This window comes from Vombatus ursinus, unplaced genomic scaffold, assembly GCF_900497805.2.
Source record: "Vombatus ursinus unplaced genomic scaffold, bare-nosed wombat genome assembly UNPS02014818.1, whole genome shotgun sequence".
Taxonomy (NCBI): domain Eukaryota; kingdom Metazoa; phylum Chordata; class Mammalia; order Diprotodontia; family Vombatidae; genus Vombatus; species Vombatus ursinus.
In genome coordinates, this window is record NW_020954596.1 from 63,556,406 (window position 1) to 63,579,073 (window position 22,668).

The following is a 22,668-nucleotide window of genomic DNA, read 5'->3' on the forward strand; positions in this document are numbered from 1 at the left end:
ATAAGTACTAAATTGGGGAAAATTAAATTAAACAAAAATGAAATTAGTTTGAAGGGAAAGTACAAAGGATAAAAATAATCTGAGGAACTTAAAAGTGAAGAGAACTTTAAGTTGTTAAGAAAATGGAAGTGGGAAAAACTTTATTGATATTTGATGACCTAAATCCTGTGCTTCTTTGTAAGAAAATCAGTATTTCTCATAAGAGAAGTATCTAGATAATGGAAACACTGAAGGAAGGAGAATATGAGCTCACTATCCAATGTGGAATTGAGAAGTTACGTAAGAGTTATTTTTTATTGACTTATTGAGAATTGGAAAGTTGAGGAAAATCATTGGTTGGGGAAGACCAGTATGAGGGCAAAGGAAGGGTTATGTTCTATAATGTTATATGAAAATATGCTATTATAAAATCTTCCTCATGGTGTTGATGGAAATTGTGGTACAGTCTTATGATGTAAAGTTCCTTTTAATAAGTTTAGTCTTATGTGAATGGACACAATAGGAAACCCTGAGTAAGGACTATGATTCAAAGAAAGATTTTCCCTGAGTAAGGATTATGCTCCATAGGACTGCATCTCACCTCAAGAGAAAGGATTTATGCAGATGGCACTCAGGTTTTTAGGGTAATACATAGGTTCAGAGACAGTATGCACTGGATTTAGAGGTAGCAGGCAATTATACTAATGGCAAGTGGTATTACCAAATTTCTTTACTTAGGGTACATTTCACTCCCATTACATGTCATGGCTTCCTTTATTGATATTTCTAGGAGTAAAACATAGCAGAAAGCTCCATGAAAAAAAAAAAAAAAGGTCCCTCTCACCAAAAACAACAACAACAACAAAAAACCTAGTTAACTACCTAAATAACTGAATTAAAAATCAGAGGAGAAGAGATGTGAAGATCAGATCTTCAAGAAACAAATAATAAAAACACAAAAATCACAACCTCAAATGTGAATGGGTTAAATAATCTAATAAAACACAAAAGATGGGCAAAATAAAAAAAAACAATTTCAGAATGTAAAGCAACAGTAAAAAATAAAGATATGTAAAATAAAAATGAGATGTTAGGCTATAATTTATTATATGGCTGATTTATAGTTCAAAGATCATTCTCTTCCATAGAGAAAAGAGAAGCTAAATAAAACTTTAACAGTTCTTTTTGCTATTCATATTCTTTTTCCTTTCCTCACAATCAGGGGCTTTAATAACTTTTTATTCATTTTTTTTCATTATGGCACACAAAAGACCCTGTATTATGACCTACCTTTCTTTGCCAGTATCAGATTACTATGTATTTTATTCACTATGTATTGTTCACCTTATGTTTATAGGATTATGACATACTTTTTTATTCATCCTCTATTAAGCTTATTGTTCCTATGTTTAATCTTCAGTACATATCTTTAAAAATCAAAGTTGGTTGATGAGTTTACTGTACATTGACAACAATCTCTTTAGATAACTAATTTTTTCCTGTTCAATTGATTTGTTTCTCCTTGTTTCTTTGGAAATACAATATTAAGCCTCTGTACTAGAAACAATTCATACCATTGTGAATCTCTCCAATTTGAACCCAAGTGGGAGAGAACCCAGAGATGGTCAGACTATGGAATAAAAATTTGTAAAGGCCTTAAGTTTGCTCTCTAAAGTAGTTTAAATATGCCTTCTACAATCTTGTTTAAATTATTAATTTACTTGGCAAATCCTTTCTTTATAGAACAAATGTCAACTTCAGCTCAGCCATATTGAATTATCACATATTTAGAATTATTCATGAGATTTTACTATAATAAGTACTTTTTGATATATCTGTGTCTGTTGAGAATGAATCTGTTTCCTACAGGCCTCAGGTTTTTAACAGAAAAATTCATTATTTCAAACTTTCTAGGCAAATATTAATCATTTTGGCTTGTTCAAACTTGATTTCTGAGGTCTAACTGATGAAGTTTTACTGTATATCCAAGTTCTCAAATATTAACTAACATGAATTTTAAATTTAAGATTATTTACTAAGGTCTGTCCTCCTTTTAGTCATCATTTCCATGGTAAAGAATAAGACTATCATTACTATTGTTAATGGATGGGCAAAAACAGAATATTATTTAACTAAAAATGATATAGCCTGTGCTGTTTATTAAAAGATTCAAAAGTCAAGCCTTTGATATATATATATGAAGGAAAGGTCAAAATCATCTTTCCACTCTGTCCCTTCCCTTTCTACTTCTAAAAGGACAGAAGAAAAGAATAAAATTTAAACTTTTAAAAAGTTTCTGCCAAAATTTTTAAGTATTCATCCATATCTAGTCAGTTTTAAAATTTAAATGTTCTTGAGATGAGTGATAAATAATGTGTGTATATTCTATATAGCACCTTTGAGGGACTATAGACCTTAAAATATAATGGATTTGCTTTCATATAACAATTTTTTTATATGAAAGATTTCCAAAATCCTATCCAAACAATAGCTGAAAGCTAATGAGCACAGGAGTTATTTGATTCAACACTGAATTAAAGTTATTTCTTCCATGAAAAGTTGTAGCATTTCAATAACATGCATGATCAAAGCCAACAGAGACAGACTGAAGTTGTACTTTGGGAAGAAAGAGACACAACATGCTCATTCAAAGAACATTAACACCTGAGAAGAATATTTACAGTGATTGTGCTCTTTAGGAGTTAATGCTTGTATACAAACACAAGTTCCATCAGTATAGGACTTACAGTCTTCTTTCAGTTCAATTTTCAGCCACTGGGCTTGCCTTGTCCTTAATCCCTATGAATTAGGTTTAAAAGTGGTTGGAGAGAAAAGCATTTATTAGACACCTACTATATGCCACCTACATTACAAATATTATATCATTTGAATTTGATCCTCACAAAAAAAACTTGGGAATTAGGTGCTATTATTATTCTCATTTTATAGTTGAGGAAACTGAGGCAGACATATGTCAAGTGATTTGCCCAAAATCACACAGCTAGTAAATGATTAAAGCCAAATTTGAACTCAGTTCTTTCTGACTTTAGACCCAGTATTATATCCACTATGGCACCATAGCAGTCATGTAATCCAATTAAAATATTTATTAACATACTTTCTTTTTAAATTTTGAGTTTCCAGATTCTCTACCTCTTTCTTAACCCTTCCATGCCTAATGAGCAGGCAAACAATATGACATTCATTACACATGTGGAATCATAAAAACATATTTCCATATTAGCATTGTTGCATAAAAAAAGAAAAAAGAAAATGAGAAAATTATAATTCAATTTGCATTCAAGTTCCTCAGTTCTTTCTCTGGAGAAAAATAATTTTTTTTCATCATGGGTCCTTTATAGTTGTTTTGGATCAGTGTATTGATAAGAGTAGCCAAGTTTTTCATAGCTAATCATCATTCTGTTAGTTATGTGGGTCTGCAAGTTTTTAGTGCTTTCAAGGTGTTATACTGGGAGAGCTGTGGTCACTGCTCTCCTGGTTTGTGTTCTGGTCTTTATTGAGGAAGGGCTCCTGCTCCCCTGCAGCCAAAAGTACTCATGCTCCTCTTGGCCCTGGAACTGTGACCAAAACCCCTGCTCCCTTATGCCTGATAAAAATCAGCACCAGTTGCATCCAGTGCCAGCAAATGGTCTCCTGTGATCTCTTTCTGAGCAGTTATCTGACCCCTTTATTTTCTTTGGGATGACAGCTCCCAAAGCTGTTTCTGCTCCTGCTTCTGCTGTCCCAGTTACTGCCAAGTCCCACTGTTGATGCTGCTGCCAATGTCCAGATCTATGCCCACTTGATTGTTACAGACCTTTCCTGAAAATCTTCTTAGTCATCTTAAGCTGGAAAAATGTCTCCCTATGAACTTTTGTTGATTCTTCTGCTCCAAAATTTGATTTGAGGTTCATAGTTGTTTGGAGGGGAATGTTGGGAAAATTCAGCTGGGTCCTGGCCTGTACTCTGCCATCTTGGCTCTGCCTCCAAACTCAGGAATACTTAACTTTATTTTGTGTCATGCACCTCCTGTGGAAGTCTAATGAAGCATATGAAACCCCTTCTCAGAATAATGCTTTTAAATGCATAAAATATAAAAATATATTTATAAAACACCCAATTATATTGAAATATAGTAATAAAATATTTTTTAAAAAGTTCATAGACCCTAGGTGAAGAACTCAGTAATCTAACTACTTCTAACTACTTTTATATACAAGGAAATTGGTCATTTACTTAGGGTCACATAGCTAGTAAGGTAGAGTTATCTATGTGAGGTCTTGGAGTCAGGAAGACCTGAGTTTAATTGTTTCTCAGACACTAATTCTATGACCCTAAGCAAATCACTTAATTTCTCACTCTTAATTTTTGAATCTGTAAAGTGGGATACTAATAGCACTTCCCTCATAGGATTATTGTGAGATATCATATGTAAACCATTTCACAAACCTTAAAAGATATTGCTGAATCTAAGTATTGCCAATAGTAGTAAGAAACAGAATGAAAATTTGAACCTAGGTTCTCTAATTCCTCTGCTATATTTAATAGTGGTGGTACTGATTTAAAGGCTACTGCTATTAAAGCACTTTAATTCTGTTATCATTTCCTCTTAAACATGCCAGACTAGATTGCGCAGTTATGGGGGGGCACATATGAAGATATTTCTTCAATTATTTAGAAGGATTCTCATCTATTTCAGGAAGCAAACGTGTGAGGCAAAATAAGTATGAGGCATTATTTTCACTTGAGCTGAGAAGCATTTTATCACAGCTTTCTCCTTCCAAAGACCCTAATCCAGTAGTTCCAACTCTCCAAATATTATTACTGAGGACCAGTGAGCTGTTTTAATGATTTTTTGGTAGCAACTTCCTGCTGATTATTGATTCCATTTGGATCAGTGAACTGAAATAAACACTTCCTAATTTGTTGTGACACTGCATAGATATGTTTATTTATTAAAGGAGGTAGTAGTAGGGCTATTAGGGATCCTGAGGTGCTGAGTAGAATGAGTGACTTTACATTCCCCATAGCAAGAAAGAAATGGTAAGCAGAATGATAAATCCATAGAGTTTGGAAAATTCCTTCAAGCTGACTCCAATAGCAAAAATGAGGAACCAGATCTCTGATGTTAGTGTTAATGAGGAAGACAGAACAACCAACTCAATCCAATCCCACAAGAATTCATCAACTCTGTGTGTGTGTGTGTGTGTGTGTGTGTGTGTGTAAGACAGAGACAGAGACAGACAGAGAGAGACAGAGAGAGACAGAGAGAGACAGAGACAGAGAGAGAGAGAGAGACAGAGAGACAGAGAGAGAGAGAGAGAGAGAGACAGAGAGACAGAGGGAGGGAGGGAGAAACAGACAGACACACAGAGAGAACATTATAAGGAAAGAGGAAAAGGGAGATGGGGCAATGACATAACTAAGAGCACAGGTGACTCCCATAAGTAATTATGCATAAAAATAAAATATTTATTTAGTCTATTTAGTCTATCTATTTAGTCTAAGGATATTTTGAATAGCAGAAACTTTATAGATAGTTGAGAAAATATGTTCCAAAAGAAATACATAGAGATTTAAACTTCTATAGAGTCAGATGATAGGCTCTGAACCAAGGACAGGTGAAGAGGTTGAGAAGAAATGATTGAGTCCACTGACCTTCCCCATCAGACCTCATGTAAGTATTCTACTTGAATTTACTTATTATAGTTATCTGTGTTTGTGTTTTGTCCTTTACTAGGTTATGAGCTCTAGTTGAATGGCAATTGTGTCTTCTCATTATATTCTCTTCCTACCTGTACCTAAGAAAATATTCTTTGCCAAGTGGGTTAACTAATTCTCATGGAATTGAAACGAATGGAAGCCAAACACAATAAACCTGGAACTGATTACTGTCTATTTCCCATGAAGTTGGAGGTTGAGCCTGCTCAACCAAGAGAATTATGCTGGCGGTACAATAATGAATATTTCCATGCTTAATAGGCAAATATTCTGAGGCATATTTTCTAGAAGATTATTAGTTCTTTGAGTATTGACAATTTAAGAGTTACCAGTATTCCACTTCCAATGGCCCTATTGGAGAAAGGCAGCATGACATAGTAGAGAGAGAACTGGACTGGGAATCAGGAAAACCTTCATTAAAATCTTGCCTCAGATTCTTACTGGCTCTGTGAATATAGGCAATTTAATTAATCTGTCTGCATTTCATTTTCCTCATCTGTAAATTGAGAGGTTGCCACTGGACAGTCTCTAATGTCCTTAACATTTCTAAACTCATGATCCTATGATTTAGCATCATCACCAGATCACGTTATGTTAGAAATAAGCAATCTCCCCCCCCCCACAAATGGAGATAATATTTAAGGTATCAAGTGTACAGAATTCCAAAGGTTTTATTGAGTAAGGATGTTTTATGCAAAGCAAAAACAAATTGTTTACATTCACCACATAGTTCTCCATTGGTCCTTGGATGACATTAAAACTTCAAAGATTGAATTATGCAATGATATATCTACATAATGTTTCAAGGAGAAGCTTATGCTATAGTGTGGAGAGTAATGGATAAGTGAAGTCCCCCATTACTACTGTATTATGACTCTGTGCCATATTTTTGATGTCTTCCCAACTGCATTTTTCCCCTTTGGATGGTTTGTATCATATTCCAATGATGATTGCTTTTCTTTCTGCCTCAATTGATCATCACCCAATTATTTTCCATGATCTTTCCTACTTTGGTTCTTGGATTTCCTCACAGAAGTATCTCTTCTTAATATAAAATGATACTTTTTATTTTTCCTTTTGAGTAAAGTATACCTTGTAAGAGTCATATACATAACCCGAATCATCCTCACTTTCCTTTACCCAACCTATCCAAATCAGTTGACAATTCATGTTGATGCTACTTTCATAACATCTTTTGTATCTGTCCCCTTTTCTCTACTCACATGGATCCACATTCATTTAGAGTCTTAATATATTTCACCTAGAATATATGGCTCAGAGTGAGTGTAAATAGCAATTATTATTATTTTGGCCAGAAACCCTGATGGTCTTCCCCTCCTGGATTGATCTTTTTTTTTTTAACTAGATAGAAGAGGCTATTCTTTGCCTCCTTCCTTGCCTAGCCTTAATCACTGAATGGGCATTGCCTCAGTCAAACTGAGACCTGTGAAAGACCTTAAATTATAAAGGCCAATATGTCCCATTGCATTCCAGGGCCATCTCCAGTTGTCCTGATCTATATCTTGCCACTGGACCCAGATGGCTCCGGAGGAGAGAGTGAGGCTGGTGACTTTGCACAGCTCTCTCTCACTTCAATCCAATTCACCTGCAAGTCAGGGTGTCAACTTCCTGATGTTATGGTCTTCTTTGAGGACAAAGGACAAACAACAACAAACAATAGCTAAAAGCAGGTGGCACAGTGAATAGAGTGCTGGACCTGGAGTCAAGATGACTTGAGTTCATACCAGCCTTAGATATGAGCTGTGTGATCTTGGACAAGTCACTTAACTTCTGTTTGCCTCAGTTTCTTCATCTGTAAAATGAGGATAATAGCCCTTATGTCATAGAATTGTCATGAGGATAAAATGAGACAATATTTGTAAAGCATTTTGGAAACCTTAAAGTGCTATATAAATGCAAGCTATTCTTATTAATAGTCTCCTAATTCATCTTCCTGTCTCCAGTTTCTTTCTTCTCCAATCCACATTGCACAGAGCTGCCAAATTGATATTCCTAAAGCACAAGCCTGATCTTGTCACTTCTCAGTTCAGAAAGCATCAGTGGTTCCCTATTGCCTCTATGATGGAATTTAAATTCCTCTCTAGCATATAAGGTAGCTCACAATTACTGGCTCACATCATTCCCCTTCACACAGACTGCATTCCAGATGAACTGCTATACTTGCTGTTACTTGAATCCAACTTCCCAACTCCTCTGTCTATGCCTTCATACAGGCTATCCCCCCATTCCCATTTAAAAGGTCCCTAGCTTCCTTTAAGGGAACTTAGCCATTACTTCTTATATTAGGCCTTTCCTGATTTTTCTTCTTCCTATTCTCTCCAAATCTCCATCCATCCTACACATTATTTTGCATTACTCTCAATATATTGTATTTACTTCTTTGTGTAGATATCATGTGCACCAATGCCTACCCCTACAAATATAAGTTGCTTGAGGGAAAGCTTTTTTGTTTTGGTTTGGCTTTAGGTACCTATATTCCTGTGCTAGTAACCAGAATAGGACCAGGCACAAAGTAGTTTCTTAATAAATGCTTACTGAATTGAACAAAATTGAATATTCCTTTTATGGATTTCATCCTACTCAGTCTCAGTGAGCACAATGACTTCAAATTTGTATATTTACATTGCAAACTCAAGTTCATATTTCTTTTTAATCATAATTTTTGTATCTGAGGCCGTGAGTTTTGTTGTTAATGTTATCTACTCTGAATCATTCTATTTTCTTCTGCTGTTCATTAATTGTAGCTACTCTCTTTGGTGTCTTGCTTGATGTAGGTATTTCTCTCTCTCTCTCTCTCTCTCTCTCTCTCTCTCTCTTTTTCTCTCTTTCTTTTATTTGTTTGTTTCTCTATGCAAAGCCTATTTGCTTGGCTTCCTGTCTCTAAATAAATACATTGTTACTAGTCTGGTTCAGCCTAATGTGATTCATAAATTTTAAGTCCCTGGTTAAGAAATGTAAATTGCATTCTCAGATACCACCTTCTTAACTAGCTGTTTGTTCACTTTATTGAGTTGAAGCTCAAAATATGTGTAAACTGATTAATTGATGAGTCAGAGGTAATTTTTCTTATTATTTTTGGCATAATCCTTTTTTTAAAATTCTTGTCTTGTTTTCTGCCTTCTCAATGAACTCATCTTATGTTTTTTCCTAACTTAACAAGGGCTATATGAAACTTAAATATGATGGATGACTTTGGGAAAAAATTTGAGATGACAGATTTGATATATAGTCTCTTTTCATTATTCAAAGTGGTATAGTCAGTCAGTCAATAAACATTTATTAAATGCCTATGTGCCATACACTGTGTTAAGTGCTGGAGATTTAAAAAAAAGGGCAAAAAAGAGTAAGTCCTTGCTCTCAAGGGGTTCACAGTCTAGTGAGGGAGACAACATACAAACAAATAAGTAGAAACAAAATATATACAGAATAAATTGGAAATAATAAATGGAAGATATTAACATTGTGGTTAAAGGCTTCACATAGAAGATCAAATTTTATTAGGACTTGCAGGAAGCCAGGGAAGCCAAGAGGAAGAGATAAGCATTGTGGGACATTTTTTTCGGGGAAAGATTGTTTTAAAATATTACTCAGGGAATTGGGACCAAACTTCTGATTTCATTGGAAAAAATGAGGCAAGGAAACTCTTAACAATAGAGGTCAGTACCTTCTCTGCAACTTTGAGTCTGTGAGAATTGCCCAGAGGACTCACAGGTTAAGTTACTTGCCTTGGGTCAGATAGTATGTGTGAGGTCTGGTACTAGAATCCAAATTTTCCTGGCTTCAACGCTGGCTTTCTATCAACTGTAGAACATTGTCTCTTACATAAGAGATCACTTTAAAAAAGTGATTCTTAAAAATCACTTTTTAAAATCTCCTTTTAATATTTCTTTATAGAAAGAGTTCAAAATCTCTCAGTTTGGCAGCTATTAATCTGCTATTACCACTTAATAGCTCCCAAAGAGGTGACTGACTTGCCATGGAAACAATAGTATCAAGAAATTTTCTAGACACTTCTTCAATGCTTCTCTGAAAATAAACATAAAAATGTAAAAAGAAGCTGAGGGGATACAAATAAAGAAGCCAATACATGATTTGTAGTAAATGGAAGTTTAAAAACCTAAGTAATGAGTACAGGTAACCAAATGAGAATGGAAAACAAATACGATTAAAAGCAATTCAAACCCAACACATAGATAAATTTAATCATACAAAAATTATGTCAATAGAACAACATTTCAGAAGAAATCAGGCAATCCTTTTTCATGCTAACAAAAAGGGTTTTCACCCCATCAACTATATTTTGATATTCTTTGGATGTAGAACTTTTATTTCTGAAAAAAAAAGTCTATATCTCTAAGAAAGACTTTTAAAAATTGGAGTCAAGTGGCTAGGGACATATCCTTCTCCACATAATACAATTAAAAATTCTGTCATTATCTAAAGGCATTGAGCTAGATATTCTAACTGTGGCACATCAATAATAAACTAGTTTAAGCAGCAAGAAAGAAAAGAATCTGGTCAAAGTCTTAGGCAATAACTTTAGCTGGAATACTTTTTTAAGCTCCTTCATCAAAAAATAAAAATAAAATAAAATAAATGTGTTGAAACTTTTAGCAAAGCCAACAAGAAGAGAGAACATTTTCAAGCTTTGTGTGTGGTATAGTGATGGAGTATGAAATACTCACACATATATACATATATATGTATCCAAACAAATATATGTATATATAAATATGTGTGTTTACACACATACTCATACTCACTTTGTAAAGAGCCTCGGGCAGATTAGTACTCAGGACTGAAAAAAATGCAATAGAAATATGCGATGCCAGAGGCAGAGATTATAATCAAGCATCAGAGAAACCACAAAGTGATAAAAGACAATACAATTAGAAAGATTCTACAGCCACTTGGCATAAACCCTCTGATAAAAGAGGCAATACTAGTCTATGGAAAAGGAAAAGGGAACTGCTGGAAAAGGCCCATTATGAACTAAGAATATTGTGACATTTCTGTAAAAAGAAATTATATTAAACGGTTTTAAAAAATAGACCAACAAATGTTCCAGGTTTTGAAAGGAATCTTCTGCAGGATTCTGTGACAAAGGAGAGAATAAAGAGAAGGTGAGGAGGTGAGTCTAGCAAAAGACAGATTATATTCAAACCCACATACTCCTGTGAGACCACTTTTTCTCTGTAGGAAATATCATAAGAAAATTTATGAGATGAAACACTTCCTTCACCATCAGTTTCATTGCGTTTCCAAAGGCCTTTAGCAACTAGACTGGCAAGCTCCAGCAAATGGAAAATCTGCTAATTCAATTCAATTATATTAAATTTAATTCAATAAAAAAGCTCATTTTTTTCCTCCTTTACACTCAAAGCTTTAGGTGGCCCTATTCATTTCTAAGACTAACCTCTCCATTTTTGCACTGAATTCTATTGCTTCTCACCTCTGTACAAAGTGCTTTGCAAACTTTAAAGAATTTTATAAAATGCCATTTGTTACAATTATAAATGTCATTGATATAGCCCTTTAAAATTTGGTTGGCTTATTGGTATTATTTCATTTCACTTTCATTCATAATATCTTCCATCTCTTTTAACCCCTAACCCCTATCTAATCTGGTGTTAAGCCCTGTCCTACCTCTACAATATTTGTAAAATAAGGGACATTTTTACTGTATTATTAATCCCATTTTACAGATGAAGTTAAGAGAATTCAAGTGACTTAACACAACTAATAAATATCAGAGCCATTATTCAAAGCCAAGTATCTCCAGACTCTTACCCTAGTTCTCTTTACTACTCCTTGTTTTCTTTCACTATTATTATCACTAATATTGTTATTATTATTATCTCCTTGGATAGCTTCTTAGTTGATAATATCCCCTCCTTCATCATTAGTATCCCTTTCACTCCTCATCTGAAAACATGCTCAGGTCTCTCCTATCCTAAAATCAAAAGAACAACAATAAAGATAAATATACTTTCTCCAGACATTATTATTTACTTAAGTGAAAAGTTTCCATCTCCTCCCTTTCTCTAGTAAGCTTCTACAAAGAATAGTTTATTCTTCCTACCTCCTCTTCCTAACTAGCCCCCAATTATCAAATGCTTATTTGATCCCAACACTATAGAAACTGTTTTTTAAATGGCTAAATCCAATCACGTTTTAACAGTTTCATCCTATTTTTCCTTCATTCACCATGACAGTGGTGTCCACTTCTGCCTTCTTGATATATTTTTCCCCATTGAGGCAGAAGTGGACACCAATGTCATGCTTAATAAAGGGAAAATGGGTTGAAAACTGGTGAAAGGTACCTAAGCAGTCTTTTCACACAACTCTCATCTTTTAGGGGAGATTCCTGAAATTAAGTCACTTGCATAAGGGCACACAGATAGCAATCTGTTTTTGGGACCCAGGTTCTCTGACTCCAAATCTGGGATTCTTTCCACTTTACCACACTATCTTTTCTTTTTTTTGTGTGGGGGGGGTTCCTGTGACAGAACTTTCTATGCGTTCTCCTACTCCTTTCTAATTGCTTTTTCTCCTTCCTAATGATTAATTATCCTCTTCTCATTCCTGAATGTAGGTGTCTTCAAAAGCTTTGCTCTAGGTCCTCTTCTCTTTCTACCATATATTCTCCTTATTGTTTCCAGTATTGCTTCTGTGTCGATGATTTTCAAGTCTACGTAACCAATCCCTCTTCCATGGGTTCCCATCTCCAACCACCGATTAGATATCTCTCCTGGTGTTTTGACTAGTACCATGTTCCCTCAAAAACTGTTTTTCTCCCAATTTTTCCTATTTTGGTTGCTGGTTCCATCATACTTTAATCACTCATGCTTGATGTCAAGACCTGTTATTACCCACATTATCTCTTCCTCATTTTTCCTTTGGTCCCTCTGCCTTCCATCTTTTCAGCCCACCATGCATATAGTTTTCAAAATAACCTAACAAACAAATCTGGTTATTCCTTTTCTCTACACAAAACCTTAATGTCTCCACCTTGCCTATAGAATCAAATATAAACCTCTTAACAGGGCACCTGTGACTCTCCACAATCATGATTCCTCTTCAAATGAACTACATTATAGCCAAACTGAATTGATAAGTATTCCTTAACCTTATCCCAGTCCTCTCCAGCCTTCATGAGCTGAAATATCATGCCTGGAATCTACTCCCTTCTCCTCATTAAATCCTTTAATTCTTTCAGGACCTAATGTGCCACCTACTCCATGTAGTTTTCTCTGATTTCTCTTTCAGCTTCCCAATGGGAAAGGCCCCAGCATATTGGATGTATTATCTATTATGAAGTTATGACATGAGAATAAATGAGAATACAACATGATGACAAGTCCTGAATAAGTCACAATCAGTATAATCCAAGAAAATATGCTCATTATTTATATAAAAGATATATTGGAATAGTAATATTTTTAATAATAATATCTATACTTCATATGAGAGTTTAAGACTTAAGGTTCTGCGAAGGGTATAACATGCTTTGCATATAATATCTCAATTGATCTTGCTAGATAATAAAGAGAATAATAGTTAACATTTATATATTTCCTTGAGGTTTGCAAAGCACTTTACATATGCTATTTCATTTGATCCTATTTGAAAATGCAGAGAGAAAAGAAAAGACAACTAAGTATAGTCTTGAGGGACATCTTAGGGACAAAAGAATGGACATAAGACTTTAAGAAAAGCAATATCAGCCTAATATAGAGCAGCAGCCAGACAGGAAGAAAACTGTGCCATAGAAGGTGTGCCTAGGAATGCCATAGAAGCCAAAGGAAGAGATAATTTAAAAAGAAGGAATTGGTTGCCAATAGTTTTAAGTCTTTTAAAAAGACCAAGATGATGAGGACTAAAAAGGCAGCTGAATGGCACAGTGTAGACCACTGCACCTGTAGTCAGAAAATCTTAAGTTTGGATTTTGCCTCTGACACTTACTAGCTGTGTGACCCTGAGCAAATCAATAAACCTCTCTGTGCCTCAGTTTTTTCATTTGTAAAATGGAGACAATAATAGCATTTACCTTGGAAGGTTACTGTTTGCTTAAAATTAGATATTTGTAAAGCAATTTGTAGAACTTTTACAATTATGATGATGATGATGATGATGATGATGATGATGATACATAACAAATAGGATGTAATTGATCACTTTGGAGAGAGTAGTACAATGGTGGGCCTAGAAAACAAGTTACAAAGGGTTAAAGAGTAGTTAGCAAGTGGAGGCAGCTAGCAATTTAGATGCAACCAGGACCCTTGACTGTGTGCTGTTTCATTTTTTTTTTTATTAATGACTTGAACGAAAGCACCAAAAGCATCCTTGAAGAATTTTGCAGAGGGCATAGCTAAGAGAGATGGCTAACATCATTCATGATACATACAGAATCCAAAAAATATACCTTGAAAACTTAGAAGGTTGGGTCAAATATAAAAGATGAATTTTAATAAATATAAAGTCTTACATCTAGATTTAAAATATAAACTTCACAAGCACAATATGAGTTTGAAAAAGAACTAGGGACCTTAGTGCCCTGCATGCTCAATATGAGTCAACGGTATGATATAGCAATAAAAAAGCTAATTGGATCTAGAGTATATTGAGAAAGGCTTAATGTTGGGAGTGACAGGCCCTTCGTATTTTGACCTGGTCAGTCCTGTGACAGATTCTTGGTCCTACATTATGGAAAGATCTTGATAAGATAGAGATTATCCTCTGTAAGGCAAGTAGGATGGGCAAAAGTCTCAAGGTCATTCAATCCAATTGAATTAAATAGGCATTTAGTAGGTACCCAGCATGGGTAGGAGAAAACTTGATGGTAGGAGTATCATGGCTCCCATCCAAACGCCAACTTGACGGTATTGAGGTTGGGGACATGGATGGATTGTCATAGCTTTCTTCAAGTAAAGTATTTGAAAGACAGGCATCCATAAAGGGACCAGTCTTGTTTTTCTTGGTCACAAATGGCAGTACAAGAAAAAATGGATAGATATTTCAGAAAGATCAGTTTTGAGTACATGTGACATAAAATATCTTAACAAATTTATTATTTCAGCTTTTAGAAGTGATTATTTTTCCTTTACATGAGGGTTAGGTGACCATGTGTTATAAATATTGCAAAGTGAATTTTCAGTCAGAGATGAATTGAGTTAGAGGGCCTCTCAGTTTTTTTTAAATTTCAATTTTGAGATTCTGGGGTTCTATAGCTAGAGTTGCATTGAAGTGAAATAGTTTGCCCTGAAAGGTAACAGGAAAACTGGTTGACCAGTTGTGAGGAGGGCTATACAGAGAGAATCTATTAATTCATGGGTAGGACATAATAGTCTCTGAGGTCCCTTCCAACTCCAAAACTATGAAGTGCATTAATGGAGATAATGAATGCTTTGTTAACCACTGGGTCACCTCTGTGGTTTAGAGATCTACACTGTGACTCCAATGTCACAATTAAGATCACATGAAAATCTCATCTGGGCACCTGATGGAATACTAACACAGAAATATTTCAGCCTTAGATACAGTGTCTTAATCAATAACAAGTAATTCAGTATTTTCTTTATATTTTTTGTCCATTTATTTTCTTTGAATTATTATTATATTTTCATTATATGTGTATGTATATGTGTGTATATGTATATATATATATAATATTTATTTCAGGAAGGGATAAGAATGAAAAACTGAGGGCCTTGGTGATAGCTACCATTTCTTCTAATTTTTCAAGCTTCAGATATTGGTAATATCATTAGCATCAATACAAATAATTTAAATTATAAAAAGATTATATAAAATAGAGGTGAATCCTAAAGTAGCCATGTTCCAAAATGAATAAAACTATATTAGCCCTCAGTATTTGAGTTATCATAGTTTCTGCATTATTATATGGCATGTAGTAAAATGCATATATGCACATATCTATATACCCAATATGTATATATATACACACACACATATGGCACATCTGAACATGTAAGTATATATCTTAAACATATATAAACATGTATATATGATTATATATTCACATATATTCATATATATTCAGTTCAGATCACCAACCATAATTTAGCCAATAGTCATACATATAATTTGTATAATATATGTATATACATATACATTATATACACATGTGTATGTGTATGTATATTTGTGCATGTGTGTATGTCTATGTGTATATATACACATAGACATACACAAACCAAATTAAAGTTGTTAATCTGATCTGAATAGGATAGAAGACATTTCCTCACCAGGGAACTCCCTATACCAACTGGTGGTATAGGTATGCAGGTTCAGATATCATTGAACTTAGATCTGGAAGAGGCAGAGAATATTGTATCAACTCATTTATTTCACAAATTGATTGCAGAAAGTGGAGTGTGAATATTGGAAAGCTTCTCCCAGATCCCTGATTTAAGGAGGGGGCCCAGTGTATTAATTCATAATTTTGCACAAGACTACATTTCTTCATCAGATACTTCCTTTCCCCCTTTATATGCTCTTTTTGTGTGTGTTGTCTTCCCTCATCTAGATTGTGAGTTCCTTGAGGGTAGGCATTATCTTTTGCCTTTCTTTTTATCCACATCACTAAGCACATTGTCTGGTACACAGTAGGTGCTTAATAAATGTTTATTTATTGACTGACAAATAAGAAAGCTGAGCCATAGAGGGATTAAGGGATTTTTTCCAAATAACTAGTATCAGGGCTCCCATAAAAAATATAGTTCCTAGGACTTTAGCTCCAGTACTCATTCAGCCGTATTGTATGGCTTTTCATTTCAATGATTATATTTGGACTGTTCCCCAGCCTGAGAAAGTTAGATGTTTAGAATTTTATGCAAGTTTCCAGATATATTTTCTCAGCTTTTACTCCAGTGCTTTATGAATGTGATTTTGAGTTGAATCATTAACCCTACTGAGATCCTTGCAATGTTTTTCAAGTTACTTATATTATTTAGTTTCCAAAGTATTCACAGTGACAGAAAGAAAGGGTGGGGGTAGGAGGATGATATAGTACAAGAACATAAACAGAGTTTGGTTGTATTTCAATTCGCCGATGAGACAACATTTTTGAAGTTTTATTATAATGAGATTTATGATATTTTACATGTTTAAAAATAGAGAGGAAAAGATTTGATGATAAATAGTACTATGTTAATCAACTATCTTTTTTTTTTTTCCTTATTTTTCCTTGCCACTTTCTTGGAAACCAGCACCAAAACAGTCAGGTACTGCAAAGCTGGAGTGAGCTATAGGGAGCTCTGAAAGTCCTTCCATTTCTTCATACTGAGACTTAAAACTCAGATCTTTATCCTTCATTGTTGCTGAAATCTATCACACTGAATAAAGAAACTTTGGTTATTAATCCCCATACCCTGGGGAAGTTCCATTTAAAAGTTAATTATATTCTCCTTTCTGAGGGCTGGGTGTAGGGTCAACAATCTGATTCCTACTATACTTGAGCATGCTGATAAGAGCACAAGGGAAACTCCTGGGATCTGTTTTCAGGTTAAAAAGTTACAAAAGCAGTAGGATTCTACTAGAATGGAACAAAGAATAAAGTACCTTTGTTCCTATTTAAAGGCAATAGAGTTAGCACCACAGTTCTTTGCAGAGGTTACTAACAATTTCAGCACCTGGGGCAACCACTACCCAGGAGCAATGAATATCAACTGAAAGAAATAGTACTAAATTTGTCTTCTAATCAATTTTATAATTTATGTTGTGTAGGTGATACAACAAATCATTAAGACAGATTCAGAAGAATGGAAGAGAAAATTGCTTACTATGTATGGAATAGAATATTATAGCTGTAAGGAAGTTGAAGATTTCACTTTTTAATCTAAATCACAAATTCTAGGGCCCTTTGACTAGGCTCCATCTCACATAGCTATGTAAAGGAAAGCAGAAATGAGATGTTTACTTGCCCTTGTTGTAACAGGTTGGTGCTGTCTTTGGAAGGAAGATGGCATTGAGGATTATCTCCCTGGAAAACAGGGAGCAAATCTCTGTTATAGCATCTTGGAAAAGTGTCTGTAATTTAGGAATTTCTTTATGGACAGAATAGAGAGAAGGGAGTAGCAACCAGGTTGTAATCAACCCCCGCCCCTCCCCAATCCTCCGCAAGGTTGCCACAATCCTGAATTTCCTCTTTTCTATCCTCTGACAATTTTCAACTTCCATTTGGTCTCTGCACTAGACACATGACATGACAGAAAGAAATGATTTTGGTAAGCCTTTAGCTTCCTATTTTTTGGCATGTACAATATTGACGATCACAAGATTATTGGACAAAGGAATATTTATTTCTATCTCTATCAAAGAATGCATTTGTATGAGCTTAACAGATATGGAAAACATCTTGAAAATAGTCTTTTACCTGCATTCGTTACATCGAAAGATTTTTTTGATAAAAAACGAACAAACAAACATTATAACTAGAGTTGGCTCTCATTTTTTTTTCCTTTTCATTATCTTTTAGTCAATTCTCACAATGATCTGCTGAAGGAAATAATTCAGTAAATCTTATTTATTCCTTTCTCAATTTTCATTCAATAAAATGAATAAATAGAAAAATCTGTATTAAGTGCTTACTATGTGTTACACACTGTGCTAAGTAATGCAGATACAAATAGAAAAAGTGAATCAGTCTTTGCTCTCAAGACTAAGTGGTGACTCCAATTAGGGAAGATAACACGTAAAATAAAGTTTAAGAACTCATTGCTTGGATAAGACAGTTGATTCCATTTAGAAAAGTAAAAAAAATAGAATTTCTGAGAGCCAAGATGGCAAAGTAAGCAGTAAATCACCATAACTATCCCATAGTCACCTCCAAACAACCATAAAATTGCACCCCAAAACAAATTCTGGAAAAGCAGAAATAGCAAAAATGGGGGAAAACAGACTTTGAGCCCAAGAAACTTGAAGATTGGCAGGGAAGGTATGTCTTACTTGGATAAAAGGGGAGTGCAGCACAGGAGAGGAAACATCCCAGGAAGCCAGCAGCAAGACCCGTCTCAGAAAACTGGTTGTAAACCCTGAGCTCCAGTGCAGTGGAGCAGGCAAGCACCAATACCAGGATGCCCCAGATGCCTTAGCATAGCCAGGGGAATGGGCAGAATCCAGCTCTGAGAATCTCTATGTGCTTCAGTAAAGCCCCAGTAACCTCCAGTGGCTAGACCAATATGTGCTTCAGTGTAGCCCCAGCAAACAGGTAGAAACTAACCCTAAGGGTATCGAAGCAAACAGGGGGCATCCAGCATAGGCCCCACTGTGTGCTTCAATGTATCCCTTGGGGGAAAGCAGAAACACCCCACCTGCCTAAGTGCACACCAGACACCTGTCTTAGGGCTCCAATTAAGCACTAAGTAAGCTTCCAGACCTCTATGGCCTCCAGCAGCACCAGCTAACCCCTCCAATCACAGCCCCTGAGGGCAGCACTAGACACCAGGGACCCACATGGGCCTCAGGGCAACATCAGTGCAGTACTATGTAAACATCCAGGGCCTGCAGCCACTGGCACAAGAAGTCTGAGAGAATGCCCCTTCCACCCTGGGAGCAGAACTCAAATTTAAAAGAAAAGAAAAAGGCCAAAAAAGATGAACAATAAAATAACAACAACAACAACAACAAAAAAAGAATTTGACTACAGAAAGTTATTATGGTGACAGGGAAGGTCAAGATACAAAATCAGAAGAGAACAACAATGTAAAAATACCTAATCGCAAAACCCCAAAGAAAAATGGGAAGGGATCTCAAGCCCAGAAAAAAATTAATTGAAGAGCTCAAAAAAGAACTTAAAATTATATAAGAGAAGTAGAAGGAAAAATGGGAAAAGAAATGAGATTCATGCAAGAAAATTATGAAAAAAAAAGTCTTCAACTGGGAAAAAGAAAGCAACTGCTTAAAAAGTAGAACTGGCCAAATGGAAAAATAAGTACAAAAGCTAATTGGGGAAAATAACTCCTTAAAAATTAGAATTGGGCAAGTGGAAACTAATGAATCTATGAGACATCAATAGTCAATCAACCAAATTCAAAAGAATGAAAAAAAAGAAGAAAATGTAAAATACTAGGAAAAACAACTGACCTGGAAAAGATCCAGGAGAGACAATGTCAGAATCATTGGACTATCACCTTCAAACCATAATCAAAAGGAGGACCTGAACAGCATTTTTCAAGAAACTATCAAGGAAAACTGCCCTGTTGTCATGGAACCAGATGGTAAAATAGGCATTGAAAGAATCCACCAATCACCTCAGGAAAGAGATCCCCACTCCCCAAACCCTCTCAAAAAATCTAAGAAATATTATAGGCAAATTTTTGGAACTATGAGGTCAAGGGAAAAAATACTGCAAATGGTCAGAAAGAAGCAATTCAAATATTAGGGAGCCACAATCAGTATTACATAGGACTTTGCAGCTACGACATTAAAAGATACAAAGTCATGGAACATAATATTCTGGAAGGCAAAGGACATAGTACTATAATTAATAATGACTTACCCAGCAAAATTAAACTTAATACATCAAGGGGGAAAAGGTCATTCAATGAAATAGAATGATTTCAAGTTTTCATAAGGGGAAGACCAGACTTATGACAAAAAGTTTATCTCCAATATCAAGACCCAAGAGAAGGATAAACAGGTGAAAAGAGAAAGGAAACATAAAGGATGAAATAGAGCTAAACTATTTGCATCCCTACATGGGAAGATGATACTTGTAATTGTTAAAAAAATGTAATACTAATAGTATAGCTAGAAGGAATATACATAGATGATATGGGTATAAGGTGAATTTGAGGGAATGACAAAAATTATTAAATGATGAGAAACAGGAGTACACTAGGTGCAGAAAGAAGGGAGAGGTAGAATGAGATAAATTATATCACACTAAGAGACACTAAAGAACTATTACAGTGGGAAATATGAGGGTTGGTGATAGGCATTTCTTGAAGTTTACTCTCATTTGTATTGCCTCAAAGAGGGAATAATATACACAATCAGTTTAATATAGAAATTTATCCTACCCAACAAGGAAGCAGCAGGTCAGGAGATTAAGTAAAGCTTGGGGTGGGAATTGACAGAAGGAAGGGCAGATTAGGGGAGGTGGTAGACAAAAGCAAAACACTGGTGAGGTGGGAAAGGGTGAAGAGAGTGAGAGGACAAACAGGAAGAAAAACAGGATGGAGAGAAATACACAGGGAGTAATCATAACTGTGAGTGTGAATAGGATGAACTCTCCCATAAAATGGAAGTGGGTAGCAGAGTGGATCAAAAACCAGAATTCTACTATATGTTGTTTACAAGAAACACAGTTGAAACACAGTTGAGAAACACACAGAGTAAAGGTAAGGGACTGGAACAGAATCTATTATCCATCAACTGAAGAAAAAAAAAGCAGGGGTAGCCATTCTGATGCCAAACAAAGTAAAAGCAAAAATAGACCTAATTAAAAGAGATTTGGAAGGCAACTACATCTTACTAAAAGGTACCATAGACAATGAAGCAATATCAATACTAAACATGTATGCACTCAGTGATATAACATCCAAATTCTTAAAGGACAAGTTAAGTGAGTTATAGGGACAAAATTTTATTTGTGGGGGACCTCAACTGTTCCCATTCAGAACTCAATAAATCCAAGCAAAAAAACAAACAAACAAACAAGAAAGAAACTAAGGAAGTAAATAGAATATTAGAAAAGTTAGATATGACAGATCTTTGAGAAAACTGAATGGGAATAGAAAGGAATATACCTTTTTCTCAATTACACTTGGCACCTACACAAAAATTGACCATGTATTGGGGCATAAAAATCACAAAATCAAATGTAGAAAAGCAGAAATATTAAATGTGTTCTTTTCAGATCATAGTATAAAATAATTAAATTCAACAAAGGGCACTGGAAAGATAGAATAAAAATTAATTGGAAACCAAATAATTTAATCCTAAAGAATAAGTAGGTCAAAGAACAAATCATAGAAACAATCAATATTTTCATTAAAGAGAATGACAGAGATGAGACAACATACCAGAATTTATGGGATGCAGCCAAAGCCATATTTGGGTAAGATTTATTTCTCTAAATTCTTACGTCAGTAAAATAGAAAAAGAACAGGTCAATGAATTTGTTATGCAATTAAAAATCTGGAAAAAGAACAGATTAAAAATCCTCAAGTGAGCACAAAATTGGAAACCTTGAAAATCTAAGATGAGTTTAATAAGACTGAAAATGAAACAGACAAAGAAAATAAATAAGTAAACAAAAAACTACTAAGCTAATAAATGAATCTAAGGGCTGATTTGGGGGAAAAAACCCAATAAAATAGATAAATCATTCCTCCATTTGATTAAAAAAAGAAAGAAGAAAACCAAATACCCAGTATCAAAAATGAAAAGAATGAAATCAACAAGACTGAAGAAGAAATTAAAGCAATCATTAAGAAATATTTTGCATAATTGTACGCCAATAAATCTGACAATCTGAGCAAAATCAGTTAATATTTATAAAAATATAAATTACCAAGATTAACAGATCAGGAAGTAGAAAGCCTAAATAACCCCTTCTTAGGAAAAGAAATTGAACAAGCCATTAATGAATTCCCTAAGAAAAAAATCCCCACGACCAGATAGGTTCACAAATTAATTCTACCAAACATTCAAAGAAAAAATAATTCCAATACTACATAAACTATTTGGAAAAATATTCAAATGAGTCTTACCAAAATCCTTTTATGACACAAATGCTAATACTCAAATAAGGAAGAGCCAAAACAGAGAAATAAGATTATAAACCAATTTCCCTAATGAATGTTGATGCAAAAATTTTGAGCAAAACACTAGTAAGAAATAATAGCAATTTATCATAAGGGTTATACACTGTGACCTAGTGCCATTTACATCAGGAATGGAGGGTTGGTCCAATATTAG